Source organism: Lissotriton vulgaris, chromosome 7 (genome assembly GCF_964263255.1).
Source record: "Lissotriton vulgaris chromosome 7, aLisVul1.2, whole genome shotgun sequence".
Taxonomy (NCBI): domain Eukaryota; kingdom Metazoa; phylum Chordata; class Amphibia; order Caudata; family Salamandridae; genus Lissotriton; species Lissotriton vulgaris.
Window position 1 is genome coordinate 1,764,534,509 of NC_141695.1, and position 16,476 is coordinate 1,764,550,984.

At 46.6% G+C, this 16,476-nt stretch overlaps 1 protein-coding gene across 2 annotated transcripts in view; it reads right to left on the minus strand.

Moving 5' to 3' along the window:
• LOC147706615 (uncharacterized) overlaps positions 1-16,476 on the minus strand; it is a 190,873-nt gene that overhangs the window by 123,550 nt on the left and 50,847 nt on the right. The gene's annotated exons all lie outside the window — the stretch shown is intronic.

A 16,476-nucleotide genomic window follows, 5' to 3' on the forward strand; every position in this document is an offset into this window, starting at 1 on the left:
GGGAAACATGGAGACACATTGCACTTCAGATTTCATTATCAAACAGGAAGAGCAACCTAAAGCAAAGACTGAATTCAAAAATAAAAAAGTAGCTGGCTTAAAAATTAGAAATGCCCAGGTTACTGAAGACTCAGCTGCTGACCAGGGAATGGGCTCTGACAATGCTAGACTTCGCGGCAGAAGTAACAATAGCTTGCCAGATCCTGAAGGAATTTCTGGGGACAGCAGTATTGAATGAATATATCATGGTGGATACACCTGATACAAGAGTGAGTGTCCCTCATACACTACATGAAATTAATTTCCAAACAGAGGGAGACATCTCAAGAAAAATTAAACGTCTTTGTTACCGCATGTAGTGGGACGTGAAGTCCAAACATAACGAAATTCCATTAAAAACTACTCCAACTCCACAGAGGCAGTACCCTATTAAAAATGAAGCAAGGGGCTGCCTCTCTGTATTGCTGCTTGATTAGTGACCCACTATGGGGATCCAGATGGTTAAAACTGCAAAAATTAACCTTCATTGATCCTGATTTCGGCAGTAGTGCTCAGCCTTATCTGACTTGACTACTAGCTTATACGATGCTGGGTGCTACCAGACGCCTCCTTTGTTGATCAATGTGCTGTGCATAATGTTTCGTGGCCGGCCTGACTGGTTGTAGGCCCGTATTTGTATGCTTTTCTTTGCACAATAAAGGTTTTCACAAAAAAAAAAAAAAAAATGAAGCAAGGAAACAGGTCAAAGAAATCTTAGACCAACTTGAATACCAATGTGTGATTGAAACTTGCACCTCGTCAATGAACTACCCTTTATTTCCCATAGTGAAATCTGACAACACACATTGTTTGGTTTTAGATTACAGACACTTGAATACATGGCCAAAAACATTGGCAGTTCAGAACGCACACAGCGCCGCATTGATGACTTATATCGTGCAGAAGAAATTATGAACAACATTCGATAGCTCAAATGGATTCTTCTGCCAAAATATAGCTCTTGAAAGCAGATATTTGACAGAATTTTCTGCCTTTGGCACTCAGTGCCAGTTTTGTCACCTGCCCCAAGCCTATAAGAACAGCCCCGGGCTATTTTCAGTCGACAAGGGTATCACAGCTATTACAGTCTAATGATGAAGAGGCAGTGTCCTATGTAGATGATATTTATCTGGCGGACGATGAATTACCAGATCACTTGTGCAGAGTGAACGACATAAATGTTGGTTGTGCCGATTGGGCTACAAATTAAACTTCAAAAAATAAAAAAATGCCCATCTAAGGATTCTATTCTTAGGATATGAGCTGTCAAGTGAAGGTAAAAGCCTGGCTGTAAATCTAATACCCCCTCCTAAAATTCTAATACCCCCTCTGAAAGGTTTACAATTCATATTAGGATTTCTAAATTTCGGCAGAACATACATTCAAGACAAAGCAGAAAGAGTCAAAACTTTCTATGACTTAATCAGACCAGATTTCACAGCAAACAAGTGGACTCAAACACATGCTGACACTCTACGTTCAGTTCTAGCTGACATGATAGCTTCAAAACACTTGCAGACACAAGTAAAAGTCTGCTACCTGATAAGACTGGTTGGCCCTGGGTTATCAGGGTATACCTACATTACCTTCAATGAAGATGAGGCAGTCCCTATCACAGACAGATCCCATCTGTACATAAATGCTGAAAATAGATTTGCAGCAAAAAAGTCTGACAGCTGTATGGAAATGGAAACATTTCTCCTGGTTGCTCCTCTCTACGCTCCCCTTAGGGTGGCGTAGCATACTGAGGCATTTCCACATTTACTATTCAACGTAAATCTAGAAATGTGTCTGGTTCCATGTGTGTTCCATGGGAACACCCACAGCAACATCCATAAAAAGCCCCTTTCACACAAAGTGCTGCTTGTAAAGGGGCCATATTTACAATCACAGGAAAAGCCTTGTAAATCTGCCCCTGCGTACTTCAAAGAGTTTTTGGAGGGCTTCCTTTAGTCCTGCTTTCCGTAGCGGGCATCCTGATTTTACTCTTATTGCTTCGCATTGGATGTCAGCATCACTCAAGACATGGAGAGAGCACTGCTGGAGCGGCGTTGTCGTGAGCGATTGGTGCTCCTAATGGGGTTACCTCGGCTTCAAGAGCTGAGTGAGCATTGATTCCTGTCTTTCAGACCAGCCTGGCTTGATTGTATTCTACCAGTATTCGGCTGCCTCTTTTGTTGATTTGGACGCGTGTTTGACCTCTGTCTTACACTTACATTGGTTGCTCCACTGGACATATACATGCTCAGGGTGCCTTTAGGGGCCCATGTGCACAGCTGTCCCCAGCGTATTCCCATGTTGATGATGGCGTTCCTAGAGCCTCCACAGGACGCTTCAGCTCCTTTTGGACCAGAGAACAGCTCTAGAACGGATATGCAAGCATCAGTCTCAGGCACAGAGGCATCTACTTTTCCCCGACGGCTGCCGTGGGAAACAGCGATAACCACCTCTGCTAACCTGATATCATATTAGAGGTATTGGAGGGACTGCCACCCGCAGATGCCATGTACGGTGATGTTGAGACTTCAGTGCAGAATTTATAAATAATCCGGCCTTTCCAGTGCTGGGAACCGTTTGGCAATTTTTCAAACATTTACCAAATTGAAGGGCGAACAGACTTTGTTTTCATTCTTCTCCGCTCTAGATGAACATAATGGCTTTCAAGTTGCTCAGAAAAACAAATGACAATATAATCCGAATATATAATGGGCCTTTTTTTCACGATTTGTAGGGAAGAATACTTTCATTATAGGCTTTACTTTTTAGAAACAGTTTTAAATGCTTTCAAATATGCTTTTAATATGAAGGATTTTTATGTCTTTTTGTGTTTACTATCATCACCTAGCTGACCTTGTTGACCTTTTTTAGGATGAGTGGGTGTCATGTCCCTTAGGTTAGTTTCATCATGTACATACCGATTAAGTACATTTCGTCCCATCCACACAACATAACGGTATTACACAGGTGACCTTTTACCCAGTAGCTTACTTCTGTCTCTCTGACATCGGGCTCTTGGTACTATATCTTAATCCCTGTACCTGACATATACAAAACATGCCCCCAGGCACAGTAGATTTATTTGGTACAAGGGTCACCACTTTTTTCATTCATGGCCAACAGCCAGCTGCCTATGCTCATGTTTGTTTGGAAAAAGATCAGCAGGGGATTAGCGAATGTTTTTAAAACATCAATTGTAGAAAAACCCCGGAATGACCACATTAGCATAAAAGACTCTCACACCCCCTTACAAGACAGAGGAAAAATTCCTTCCAGGCTGGACCGAGACTCTGCAGGCTGATCCTTCGACAGGCAGAGATCTGACATCCCTTGCGGGGTGCCATCCTCGACGCAGAGACGGGGTCCCTAATTCAGAAACATCAGGTGAGGGGTTAGCTCTTCCCCAGGAAATTCTTGGCTCCATCAGGTTCCATTAGGACATGTCCTAGCACTTATACATACATGATTCACTTACACCTCTAGGCTAGGTACGGTTAGGTAGGCTACGCATCACAGGAGTACACCAATGCTACCGTTTTATGTAATCGGCTTTTATTCATCTTATTAGCACTTTGGTAGAAATGTATCTACTTCTTATGATATTGGTTCTAGCGATTACGTTTGTCTGCTCCTGTCTGCAATACATACTTATTGAAACTATTCCATTCATCATTCTATGTATTCTGAGAAAAGCAAGCTCGAGTGACTGAGCGAAAGATACAGTATTCTTTCTACGATACCTGATGAATCAGGGTTGTCATGATCAGTGGTTGCCAGAAACTACTTACCACGCTGTAGAATGGTAGTGGCACTGTAGAGCTAGCAGGTCTAAAGGCAGACTCATCCTCTGGGGGTGTCCAGAGTCTGTCTTCACACCAAGCCCGCAGTTTAGGTCATCCAAAATGTGCAGGTCCTGGGGGGTCCTAGGTGCTACATGACACGTTAGGGCCTAACACCTTGGGGGACAAATTATTTAAGATTATGTACACAGTTCTGCTGTTTCTACATTTTCATTTAACAAACTGGTAGAGTCACTTTTCTTTTTTGAGTTTTGGAAGGTCACTGAAATACAGCTATGGTTTTATACCCCTGTATGAGCTAAGAGGGAAGTTTTATTTTTAAATGCATTAGAGATGATAATAAAGGGCAGTCAGGCTCTAATCCATGTGTTAACTAATTAATTTCACCAATTAAGATCAGTCCTTATTCGGGACCAAGTAGAGTCAAGTATTTTTCTAATGAAGATAATTAATTATCATCATGCTGCAGTTTATTTATAGAAAGATGATAATATTTGACCCAAGGCTGGATATATAGTGTGAAGGAGGGATTTATTTAGCTGGACATGAAGGCAAAAGGGTCTCCAAGCAATGGTGCGGTGGTGGCCATTTTGTAACCAAAAACGCATGCACTACTGGTAGGTGACTGAAACTTAGTTTTTGTGTGTCATGTTATGTTATGTTATGTTATTAAAATGTTTTATATAGCGCTCAGCTACTCCGAAGAGTGTCCCGGCGCTAACAAAAACCCAAAAAGGGGCGGGGCGGGGACGGTGACACACTTACTGAACAAAGAGCCACAACTTGAGATCTTTCCTGAAGGCTAAGAGATTGGCATTCATCCTCAACGACAAAGGCAAGGCATTCCACAGTTGTGGCGCCAGGCCTTTTAAAAGCCAATGAAGGGCTTTTAAAAGGTCTCTTGTACTGTATCTCCGATGAAGGCCAAAAACAACTCGTGCAGCGGAGTTTTGCACAGTTTGCAACCGCGCTAAAAGGAATTCAGGAAGGCCAAGGTATAAAACATTGGCATAATCCAGGCATGACCCTATCAGTGCCTGAACAGTGATTATTCTGTGGGCAAAAGAAAGTAAAGGCAGGAACTTTCTAAGCATTTTCAGAAGACCGAAACATTTGCCCACTAGACCCAGGATCTGTGGATTTAGGGTGAGACCCTTATCTACCTTCACTCCTAGATTCTTGGCAACAGAGGAGGAGGCTAAGGGCGGAAACATGGACACAGGCCGCCAGGGCTTCCAGCACGGTTCAGAGGGGCAGCCAAAGAAAAGCACCTCAGATTTATCAGAGTTGCACTTGAGGCTATTGAGTGTGGTGCAAGATGTTATTGGTCTCCAACAAATTGGCAAGAGAAGAATGTACATGCTTCTCCACAATCTTGGCAAAAGCTGGAAGAAGAGAGATAGGCCTGAAGTTGGTGTGGACTAAGGAATCAAGATTGGGCTTCTTCAAGAGTGGAAGAATAAGGGCCTGCTTCCAGGCCAGAGGGACAACTCCTGTGCTCAGCGATAGAATAAGCACAGGGTTGATTAAAGGATTGATCACTTGCGCTGTTTTAGCAAGGAATTTGGCCGGACAGGGATCCAAAGGAGAGCCTGACTTTAATTTGGAAAGGAGGTCCAGGGAAGCTGCAAGAGAGAGGGAAGGAAAGCTCGTAAGAATAGAGCCCTCAGCAGCCACTGGAGGGGAGAGAAGAGTCGCGCAGGGAACTGTGGTGGCACCGGAAGGCGGAAAAGAGGCCCGGATGTTTTTAACTTTTCGAGCAAAGAAGTCCGCCAATTGAGTAACCCAAAGCTCAGAGTCAGAGCATTTGGGAGTACTCGAAAAAGGCGACGTAATTTCCTTTACTATTGAGAAAATGTATTTGCTGGTGTTACTAGCTGCCTCAATTCTTCTAGCAAAATAGGATTTATTTTCCAGGGTGATATTCCGGTGATATGTCTTGATGGATTTCCTGTACACCTCATTGGATACCAGATCATAGTGATGACGCCATACTCTTTCAGCTTTCTTACATTGCCGTCGCTTCTCGGTCAGTGTTGGTGTAAACCAAGGAGCTGAAGCCCGTGAATGGTGTTTGTGGGTGGCCAGGGGGGGAGCTAATTCATCAAGGCGCTGAGCAAACCATGTTTGCAAGAGGTCGAGATCACCCTCAAGGTTGCCAGACAACTGGCACGGAAAAGCTAGAAGGGCCTGAGCCAGCATTTCAGAGGATACACGGTGGAAGGCACGTGAGGTCTGAGCTTTGCGGTCATATGCATTTGAAGAAGTTCTGACCAAGTGAGTGATTTGAAAGTTCCCCAAGTAGTGGTCCGACCACAGGACTGGCACTGGAGTAGTTATGTCAATAGGGATAGTTAAAAAGACTTGGTCTAGAGTGTGGCCTTTGTTGTGAGTAGGTGCGAAGAGGTAAGGGATGAGCCCCAGAGGGGTGGTAGTATCAAGAATCCTAATGGTGTCTACCGCATCTGCCATATCCAAGTGGATATTAAAATCGCCCAGAAGCAGACAGTGCTTTGATCGTAGGCATAAGGATGATACGGCGGAATGGAGCTCCTCGTGAAAGGAACCAATTGGGCCAGGGGGTCTGTATATCAAAAGCCCCGTACAGGATTGATATGGTGATAGTGACAGTGAAAATCCCAAGGCCTCGGTTCCCTGAATATCATCGGTGGGGATGATAGAACAAGCAAAACGCTTGTCCACTACCAATGCAACACCTCCGCCCTGGCCATTGACCCTATCCTTCCTAAAAATAATTGGGCGGGAGCGTAGTGGCAATGTCAGGGTTGGAGCAGTCGTCCAGCCAGGTCTCAGTTAAAAAAAGGCAGATGGGCTTAATATCAGACAGTAGGTTATGTAGATCCAGCGCATGCTTGCTAAGGGACCAGGTGTTAAGAAGTAAACAAGTGCTTTTGTTAGGTGTGTCCGTGGGGATTGAAATAGAACCATTTCCTGGTAGCCAACCGCAGCTAGCACAACGCCTGTTGCCTTTAGGCCTACAAGGGAAAACAGTACGACAGTTACCGGCCTTTCCCTTAAGAGTGAAAAGCTCGGCCGAAGTGTATTTAAACATCTTAGCCTCCAGATAGATGGCTAAGTCCCCGGCCCGACCGCACCCGTCCGCTTCCGGGACGCTGACGGGCCTTCCTTAGGCGCTCCTTTGGATCAAAGGATGTGCGTCCGCTGCACGGAGTCGAGGGAACGCAAATATATAGCGTCGCCGGCCAGAGGCAGCACCACTAGTCTGCCGACCAGCGAGCCAGCCTCCCCCCAAGATGTCCACTAGGAAGTGAACGGCCTACTGGCCCAGAGTACCCTTCAGCTCCTAGTCAGCTGAAAGGGTAAAGGACAGTGGGAGCAGCGCAGCCCGGACTGATTCACAAAAGGCAGAGGGGTGAGTGTTGACATTTTTTAAATAGTAGAAGCAGAAGGAGGGCCTAAATGTCACCCTGCTTTCCGCCTCAGGCAACGAAGTTAAAGCAAATATGCGGCGATTTAAAATCAATGAAACAAAAAGAATAATTAAAAACAGCTCGTAGTCAGCTGAAAAACACACAAGTAATAAGGAATCAGCTAGTAGTCAGCAAGTACAGCACACGCTCGCCCGCACCCGGCTTCCGCCTCAGGATAATGGGGGGTGTAAAAGGTCTGTAGCAGAGGTCATCTGTAGCAGAGCTCTTCCTAGAAGTAATTCCATGTATCATACAGCCTGTCGTGAATGCTTTCAATTATAGAGATGACATATTGCTTTTTGGAGCTACACAGAAGGAACGTGACAAGGCTATCACACAAGTATTTCTTTTACTAGCTGATGCAGGTTTATCTTTGAATGCCGATAAATGTGAGTTCCATAAAACAAGTTAAAATTCTTTGGCCATATCTTTTCTGATGGGGCGATCCAGCTAGAGTGCAAGCGATGTCAACTGCCAGTTCTCTACAAGGCATTTCCACTTTACATTCATACCTTGGCATGGCCAGTCGCCACGGTAAGTGCTCCCTTAAGAGAGTTGATGAAAAAGACTGTTTAATTTCATTGATCACAAGAGTTTGAGCAAAGCATCAAGAAAATCAAACAAGAAATAGAGAACGCCACTGAAATGACATACTTTGATCCAAAGCTTTAAGTAGAGGTTATTGACACCTACTTATTCATAACCTGAGAAAGAAAGTTTAGTATTGTGTGGTCTTGTGAACATTTTAATATATTCTTATATGGAAATCCTTTCACACTTGTGACCATCTTTGGCAAACCAAAAGCTAAGGTGCCTACTTGCATTGAACATTGAGGTCTAAGATTACAACTGTACAACTACACAATGGTACATCGTACAGGAAAAGATCAAAAACCTGCTGACTATTTCTCAAGACAACTGAAGCCTACATAAATTTCATTGTGAAATCGAGTACACCAGCTGCCATTTCATTGGATCAAATCGCCACTGCCACGAGTCAAGATAGTGACTTAAAGACATTATCACTCATCAGTCATGGTACCAGCACTCTCGACTACTCAAACATGATAGTGAATAACTGGGGCCATATTATAGAAAGTGCCCCGGGAGCACAACAGGCATGTTCACCTGCTTTGAACTCCCCGGAGCTCTTTGGTAATGGATCAGTTACTTCGCCTCGGGCCCCCCATCTAATCCTGGCAAAGTTATGTTCATGCATACGAACTAACAGTGTAAGTAGTTCAGGGCTGATGCCTACATCTGCAAGGACACTCCACAATTATTGCCGTGGAACTAAGTCAAATGCTGACTTCAAGTCAACAAACACAGCGTACAAGGGGCCGTTACTCAAGGTCACATTTCTCCAGTATAAAGCTAGAAAATAGAAGACCTGGTCAATGGAGCTTGTTAGTGGGCGGAACCCAGCCTGAAAGGGAGATAACATTTCCTTCTCGGTTATCCAATCTTGTAGCTTATTTTGCACTAAACGCCCCATCAGCTTTTGTGCAGAATCCAAGAGGCTGATCGGTCTGTAATTATTCGGTAGTGCCTTATCCCCTTTTTTAAAAACTGGAATAATTTCCGCTCCCCTCCAGGACTTTGGGATCGGGGCACCCTGGGCAAGTGAGTTGGCTAGCCACATAAAGTATTGGCACCATGAGTCCCGGTCACTTAAAAAAACATCGGCTGGAATTCCGTCCATACCTGGCGCTCTGCCACCTGTCACCCCATCTAGTGCAGTGTTCACATCGCCCAGGGTGAACACTTCCCCTTTAAAGAAAACCATAGGGGGTTGTTCACACTGACAGAGATCTTGATTACATGCATACTGTGGCTTAAAGAAGTCAACCCATGCATTCTTTGCTACATTGTTTTGGGGGCGCTCTGCTACCCCCCCTCTATCCCATTTGACAATTGCCCAGAATTATTTTTGGTTCTTGGCCGCACATACAAACTTTAAGTCAAGCCAGTGGTTTTCGTCCCATTTCCTTTTTGCTTTAATTTGGGCCTTTCTATAGTCATCCTTGGCTACCCTCACCCCTGCTGGATTTCTATTCCTAAGTTCCAAGATGAGTTTCTGACGGGCACTTCTGCAGGATAGGTCATACCACCCCTGTCTGGGAGGCGGCTTAGCCGCCTTACTTTTATTTACTGGTTTTAGGAAAAATCCTTGCAGTTTAGAAAATAACTCATTATGAGCAACTTCCATGAATTTAATGAAGTTAGGTTTGGTGGAATGTAGTTTTATGTTGGCCACCTCGGTGACTACTACTTGTTTAAAGTCATCTAGAGTCTCTTGCCTTTCTACCAATTTGGCCCACTTTACGTGCCGCTGGTTGTTAGAAGAAACTATATCCAGAGTTAGTGCATCCCTCTCCTGGCATAGATTTGTTGGCACATTAATACATTGGAAGGCCATACAGAGTGGATTATGGTCGCTTTCCAATCATGGTATAATACTCATGTCTAGGAGCCTATACCAATCCCTCACGTCCACTAAAAAATAATCAATTCGGCTCTTCCCCCTTCCATTATCAAATGTGAAGCTCCCCTGTTGGTCCGATGGGGTACGCCCATTTGCCGCTCTGAGCCCCCTCGCTAGGCACATACTCTTAACTTGAATTGCCACATCGGTCCATTTCCTGACCAATGGCAAGTCTAGTTGGGGCACTCCCCATTTACTATCTTCCTCTATCAACAGGGAGCAATCCTCCTGACCCAGGGGTTCATAGGTGGTATTCAGGTCGCCCCCCACTATAATGGATAGATTCGGTGGAAGCTGTTCAAGTTCATTATCTAGGGCTGTTATTACCTCAGAGATCTTCCCCCCTGTAGCTCCCCTGGCATATATGTTAAAGATGGCTGTCCCTTGGCCATTTGCCCAGGTAATCCTTATGGATAGTATGTCATTAGATTTTTGGATTCTTTTCTGGATCCTACAATGCAAAGATTGTCTGACCCAGATTAACAATCCTCCTGACGGCCGTCCTTTCGGGTTCTTTTGAGCTGGGACGAAAAAGTTTAAATATCCATGCCGGAAAACCGGGCTTAATGCCCAGGTTTCCTGGAACAAAATTATATCGTACTGATCTATGAAAGCGCACCATTCTGGGGAAGCCAGTTTGTTTGCTATTCCAGCAAGATTCCATGAGAGGAAGGTTAATCTTCCATTATTTAAATCTAGGGACATGGGATCTAAGGATGGCAATAGATCACTACTAGAGGGCTCTATTCCTCTATTTAGTGGTGGACTAAGAGTTCTAGTATCACTAGGATTGTCGGTGTCGGCCGTGGTAATCTCACCTCGATGTTCTACCATTGTGTTCACGATCATCCTTTCCAGGACATCCTGGTCAATCCCACCCTCTAGTATGTGGTCATCTTCCCTGCTATCAGGCAAAACTACATCATCTGACCTTCTCTTGTCTCTACTAGATCTGTTGATGTTATGCATGGTGGCATTTCGATGTTTAATAGTTTCCGGGCCATGGAGTCAGTCACAATCGTTTAGATTTGAAAGTGCCGAAAACCTATTTTCAAGAGGCGCACCCCAGCTACTATACGGACAACTCCTATTTCTCTTTTTGGCCACAGTGTTCCATTTTGTTCTTAATATGGTGGGATTTGAGATGTTACCTCGCCTGGTATAAAAGAAGTCCAGTGTTAATGGGATAATCTCAGCCGTTCTACGTTGGGGAGGGTATATGTTGGACAAAATGTTCGGAAGGACACCCGGGCCAGAAAAGTGCAGCACCACGCAATCACCCCTAAATTTTTTATTACTGCTACCAATCCATTCAACCCTTTTTGCCTTAACTAACTCTTCTGCCAGCTGTTGCTTACCCCCAGGTGAGAATGCCATATTTTGGGTTAGCCAGTGCAATCCCTTACTTATCAGCGAAGGTGCAGATTCTATCTGGCCAGGTTTCAAATGGGGGACATTGGCCAACACCAGTACCAGGGGCGAAGCCTCAACGATAAGTTCTACAGGGCCTTTCTCTATACAATATGTGGAGTGCTTATCCCTTGATGACAAAGAGTCCCCCTCAGCTGGGTTCTGACCCCCTTCTACCTGTAACGTAGTCCCAGGTGGCAGGGAAGTTACGCTCTCCCCACCCCCTGTCAGGTGTTCTATAGGAACTTTTTTAGGCTCTATCCTAGATAGTACTTGGGTTGGGATGTCTACTACTTCATCTAGGGTCTTTTTTAATAGTCCCCCTAATCTATTGACCTCCTCGGTTAGTTGATCGATCTTAACAAGCTATGGTTGTGTGAAGGCTTTTAGCTTGATGTCCAACAGGTTTACTATTCTCCTCAGGAGGTCATCATCTAGATATGATTTTCCCCCATTTGACCCCCGACCATCTACTGTATCAATCTTAGTGGGCGGGGTGTTTGGTTTCTTTTTGCTTGAGCGCAACCCGCCCCGCTTTACGTGGCCCTTGTCCCCCCCTCTAGACGCTCTTGGCGCAGGTACAGGTACCAGGGGCTCATCCTCTATTTGTACTATTTCCTCTTCAAGTGTAATCTCCGTGTCAGACTCGGCTATTGCCTCAATTAGTTGGGTTAGTGTGTCATTAGCTGGCTGGACATGTAACACGGGGTCGAGGCTAATGTCTGGTTCGAGTGTATTAACAAGGATGTCTCCCACCACTGTGGGGGAAGCGGATGGGGATGTACTCAGGCCCAGGGAGGACCTTCTGTTGTTATTAATTTTCGTGACCACCTGGACCAGGTAATTATCCATAGTGTTTGATACTAAGGGGGTCTTTACTTTAGACATGGCGAGTTAGAACCGCTACTAGACCTCTCCTAATTAATCTCAATGGGTGGCAATAAACAAACAAATCGTATATTAACAGAGCTTATTGTGGGATTACAGGTAGCTTAATCTACAGCAGCAAAATGAATTTTCAAACTCAACTCACAATAATATTCCGGCAGAGTTACTGGCCCAGTCCAGTCATGGGCAGTCTTGGACTGTCTTCGACTGTCCGCTCTTAGTCCGGGCTTCGTCCGACGCGTCCCGCGCGCGTCCTCGCGGGACGAGGGACCTGCCGGTGCTTTATGCGCCTCCTGGCGCGCTGTTTGCTGGCGTCGTCGATTCCCCCTGGAGGCTGCTGGGAAATGGAGTTCGACCGGCGAGTCAAGCCCGGCCGGTCGAGTTCTGGGACGCTGTGGCGGAGCCAAGCCCGGCCGCTGGACAACAAGGTGAGGTGCCTCTGCAAGTCAGGCTGCCAGATTAGAAAGGAGAACGGGGAACTCGGCCCCTGCCGGTGCTTTATGCGCCTCCTGGCGCGCTGTTTGCTGGCGTCGTCGATTCCCCCTGGAGGCTGCTGGGAAATGGAGTTCGACCGGCGGAGCCAAGCTTTGCTTTGCACTCCCCGGAGCTCTTTGGTATTAAAAAAAGGGGTGCATACGCTTGTACAGCCCTTTCTGTAAAACAGATATAAAGCACTATCACCAGTGGGTGTCCCCTTGCAAATGAGGGAATCCCTTGGCATCTGCACCTGTGCCATATTATAAAGGTGGGAACAGAAGCAAGGAGCTGTCAGAAGGAACACTGACAGTGTGCCACCTAAAAGGTCTTCACTTGTCAAATTGACTTTTGGCACAGACTTGTGACACTCGGTTAGTGTCCAGGAAGCATCAACCTTGCTTATACGAGTCAACTTCGCAAGAACACAATTGTTTTTCCTATATACGAGGCCTACTCATAAGTTTTGCAAATGTTTGTTACTTTCGTCAATATGGTGACAAAACTATCTGTAGAACATAAACAATAGCATCCTATTCGCCCTCTCAGCCCAAGGCACGGATGCCTTTTTCTATAAATACATTTCTGTTTCCGGGTACAGACAGAGGAGACACTTCTTCTGACATCGAGAGGTCTCTACAGGCTGATGTTTTTGCACAGCAGCTGGCTAACATCTCTGTGAGGGGTGTCCAGCTTGTGACCAAGATGGGGTCCTACATTTTTTACCACCTGGTAATGGGATTGGATTATTCAGTAAATGGATTCTTGGCACATACACCCGAGACACATAGGTTAGGGTTTGCATAGTAGGAGTATTCCAGATTGTTATAATATTACATATGCCTGCATATATACGTTTTTTCAGCATGATGTGGAACCTTCTGTATTGTTCACTGTCCTGATACTTCTTATAACTTTAATCTGCTTCTGTCTCTTGATCATTGCAACACTTGTTGCTGCAATAACTCCCTGCCACCAATGTTATTATTATTATTATTATTAATATTACTGAGTTTTATATCGCGCCTGGTTACCCTTGGGCATCCCCGCGCTCTTCCAGAGAGAAGCACCATAACAAAAGACAGAGGCATTAGGCAGGGAACAGGTGGGTCTTTAGAAGTTTACGGAAACGTAAAGTACTCGTTTCAGAGCGTAGGAATAACGGAAGGGAGTTCCACAAAGTTGCAACGTTTATGGAAAATCTTCTGCCGCCAGTCCTGGCCTTCCTTACTCTTGCAACTTGCAGCAGATGTTGGTGATCAGAGCGCAAGGTGCGAGGGGCCTTGTAGGGTTGCACCATCTCCCGTAGGATAGGTGGCCCTTTCCCCTGCAGGATTTTGTGGGCCATGGAGAGTGCTTTAAAATTCACCCTCTCTCTGACAGGAAGCCAGTGAAGCGCCTTAAGCGCCGGGCGGGCAGATTGACGCCTGGGAAGATCCGTCAAGAACCTAGCAGCAGCATTTTGTACTTGCTGCAGTGTGTTTAGGGTTGTTTCTGGGGCCCTCAGAAACAGCGCGTTGCTGAAATCCAGCCGTGAGATGATGAGTCCCTGGATTAGTAGCCTCCTCGAAGCCATCGGGAGAAGAGGTAAGATCTTCCGGGCAGACCGGAGCAGACCAAAGCACACGCCTGCTGTCTTTTTAGCGTGTGTCCTAAAGGAAAGGTCCTGCTCCAGCCACACCCCCAAGCTCTTAATCTCCTGTTTGGGGGTGGGTGCCACTCCCAGGCAGCTGGGCCAGCTGCTAGGTGAGAGGGAGGGAGGGGAGTTCCCCAGCATCATCAATTCGGTTTTCGAACCGTTAAGTTTGAGTGCTGAGCTGCACATCCACGTAAAGATCTGAGATAAGCAGGTGTGCAGCCGGTCGGGTTGGTTTGCCGACTGGGGGAGCCCTACCACCAGCTGGGTATCATCAGCATAGCTGATGATCTTGATACCCAGTGGCAGCACCACACTCTCCAGTGGGGCCATATAAATGTTGAACAATGTAGGGCTCAACGATGAGCCCTGTGGCACACCACACTGGAGAGGGACAGATGTTGATTTCTCCCGGCCTTCCCAAACCTCAAACGTCCGGCCTTCCAGAAATGACGCGAACCATTTCAGGGCCATCCCGGAGACCCCCACCCCCGCCAGCCGTTGCAGTAACACCTGGTGGTCTACGGTGTCAAATGCCGCACTAAGGTCCAGGAGGATCACTGCCACCGATCCCCCTGAATCCAAAATGCTCCTGGCATTCTCTACGACTGCGAGCAGGGCAGTATCCGTCCCCTGACCAGGGCGAAAACCCATTTGGGAATCACCCAGGAGGGAATTGGATTCCAAAAAACCCGATAGGCGCCTGTTCACGAGTTTCTCCGCCACCTTGCTAATGCCGGGGAGCAGAGAGATGGGCCTAAAATTAGCAAGGTCGGCGGGGTCCAGGCTAGGCTTCTTCAAGAGGGCCTTGACAACCGCTCCCTTCCAGCTGGGGGGCACCACTCCTTTGGAAAAAGAAAGATTTATAAGGTCAGTCACAGGGCCGCCGATGGTAGAGGCGACCTGCTTCAGGTATTTCATCGGTACAGGGTCTCTCGGAGACCCACTCTTCACAGTCGCCAGAACCCCGAGAGCTTCCTCCACAGTGACTAGACCAAAGGAATCCAGCTCCACTGACCGCGGCCCAGGCCGAGGCCCTGGGCTGCCACCCGAGTGTGTCTCCTGGGCTAGCCGAGGAAGAGATGTCAAGATGTTTTCGACTTTGGTCTTGAAAAAAGAAGCAAGTTCGGAACATTTCTCACGTGGATTGTCGTGAGTAACCGGGGGTTCAGGAGTTTGCAGGAGTTCTCTGATAACCCTAAAGGATTCCTTCGAGGAGTTAGAAGAGAGACCTATTCTCTCCTCGAAAAACACAGCTTTCGCTGCCTTGATGGCAGATTTATAGGTACCGAGAGCCACCCGATGATCTGTCCGGCTGTTTTCACTCCAGTCCTTCCTCCAAATCCGCTCCATCCTCTTGCAGCCCTTCCTGAGTTTTCTCAGCTCTGGTGTATACCAGGGGGCTGATCCCACTCTTCTACCCCTGGTAAGTAATCTTTTCTTCGGGAGAATGGCATCAAGCGAATTGGTCAGCCAGGTGCTAAGGTTCTCATCGGCTACCAGCGGATCAGACCCGAGGAGGGGCCGGGACGACTCCAAGTGTGTTGCCCAGATGTCCACTGGAAGCCTAGACCAGGCTCTTTCAACCGTATATACCCTGGGGGTTGATGCCACTGAGACATCAAGCTGCCATCGGGCCGGGACCATAAAATGGTCTGTCCAGGGCAGAGCCAGCGCGGGCAATACTTTGAGGCAATCCGAGTTTGAAAATATAGGATCAAGCAGGTGTCCCTTCGCATGCGTTGCACCCGAGTTGGCCAGGCTGATCTCAAATGCTTTGAGATCGAGCTGCAGATCTGCACCCAGAGAGCAAGAGGGGTCATCAAAGTGAATATTAAAATCACCCAATGCCACAAAGTTAGCAGTAGAGGAGGCAAGGAGCGCGACCGTTTCAAGAAAGGAGTTGATAAAATTGCCCATAGTCCCAGGGGGGCGGTAAATAAGAAGGCCAGCCAGGGACGCCGTAGGCGACAGACGTAGGGAGAACTGACAGCTCTTGCAGTCGCTCAACCCTCCCTCTTGGACCTTACACACTAACGTATCCCTGTAAAGGATGGCAATTCCTCCAACCCGCCCCACAGGTCTGTCTAGATGAGATATGAGAAAGCCTGGTGGACGTGCTCTAACCATGTCCGGGCCGGAGCATGAGGAAATCCAGGTCTCCGTTAGGAACAAGACATCCAATTTGTGGTCAAGAATGAGAGAGTTAATTTCAGTCGCCTGGTTGGGTAGAGAGCGACAGTTGAGCAAAGCTAGTGATAACACAGAGTTATCCAGATCCAGATTGCAGGCCCC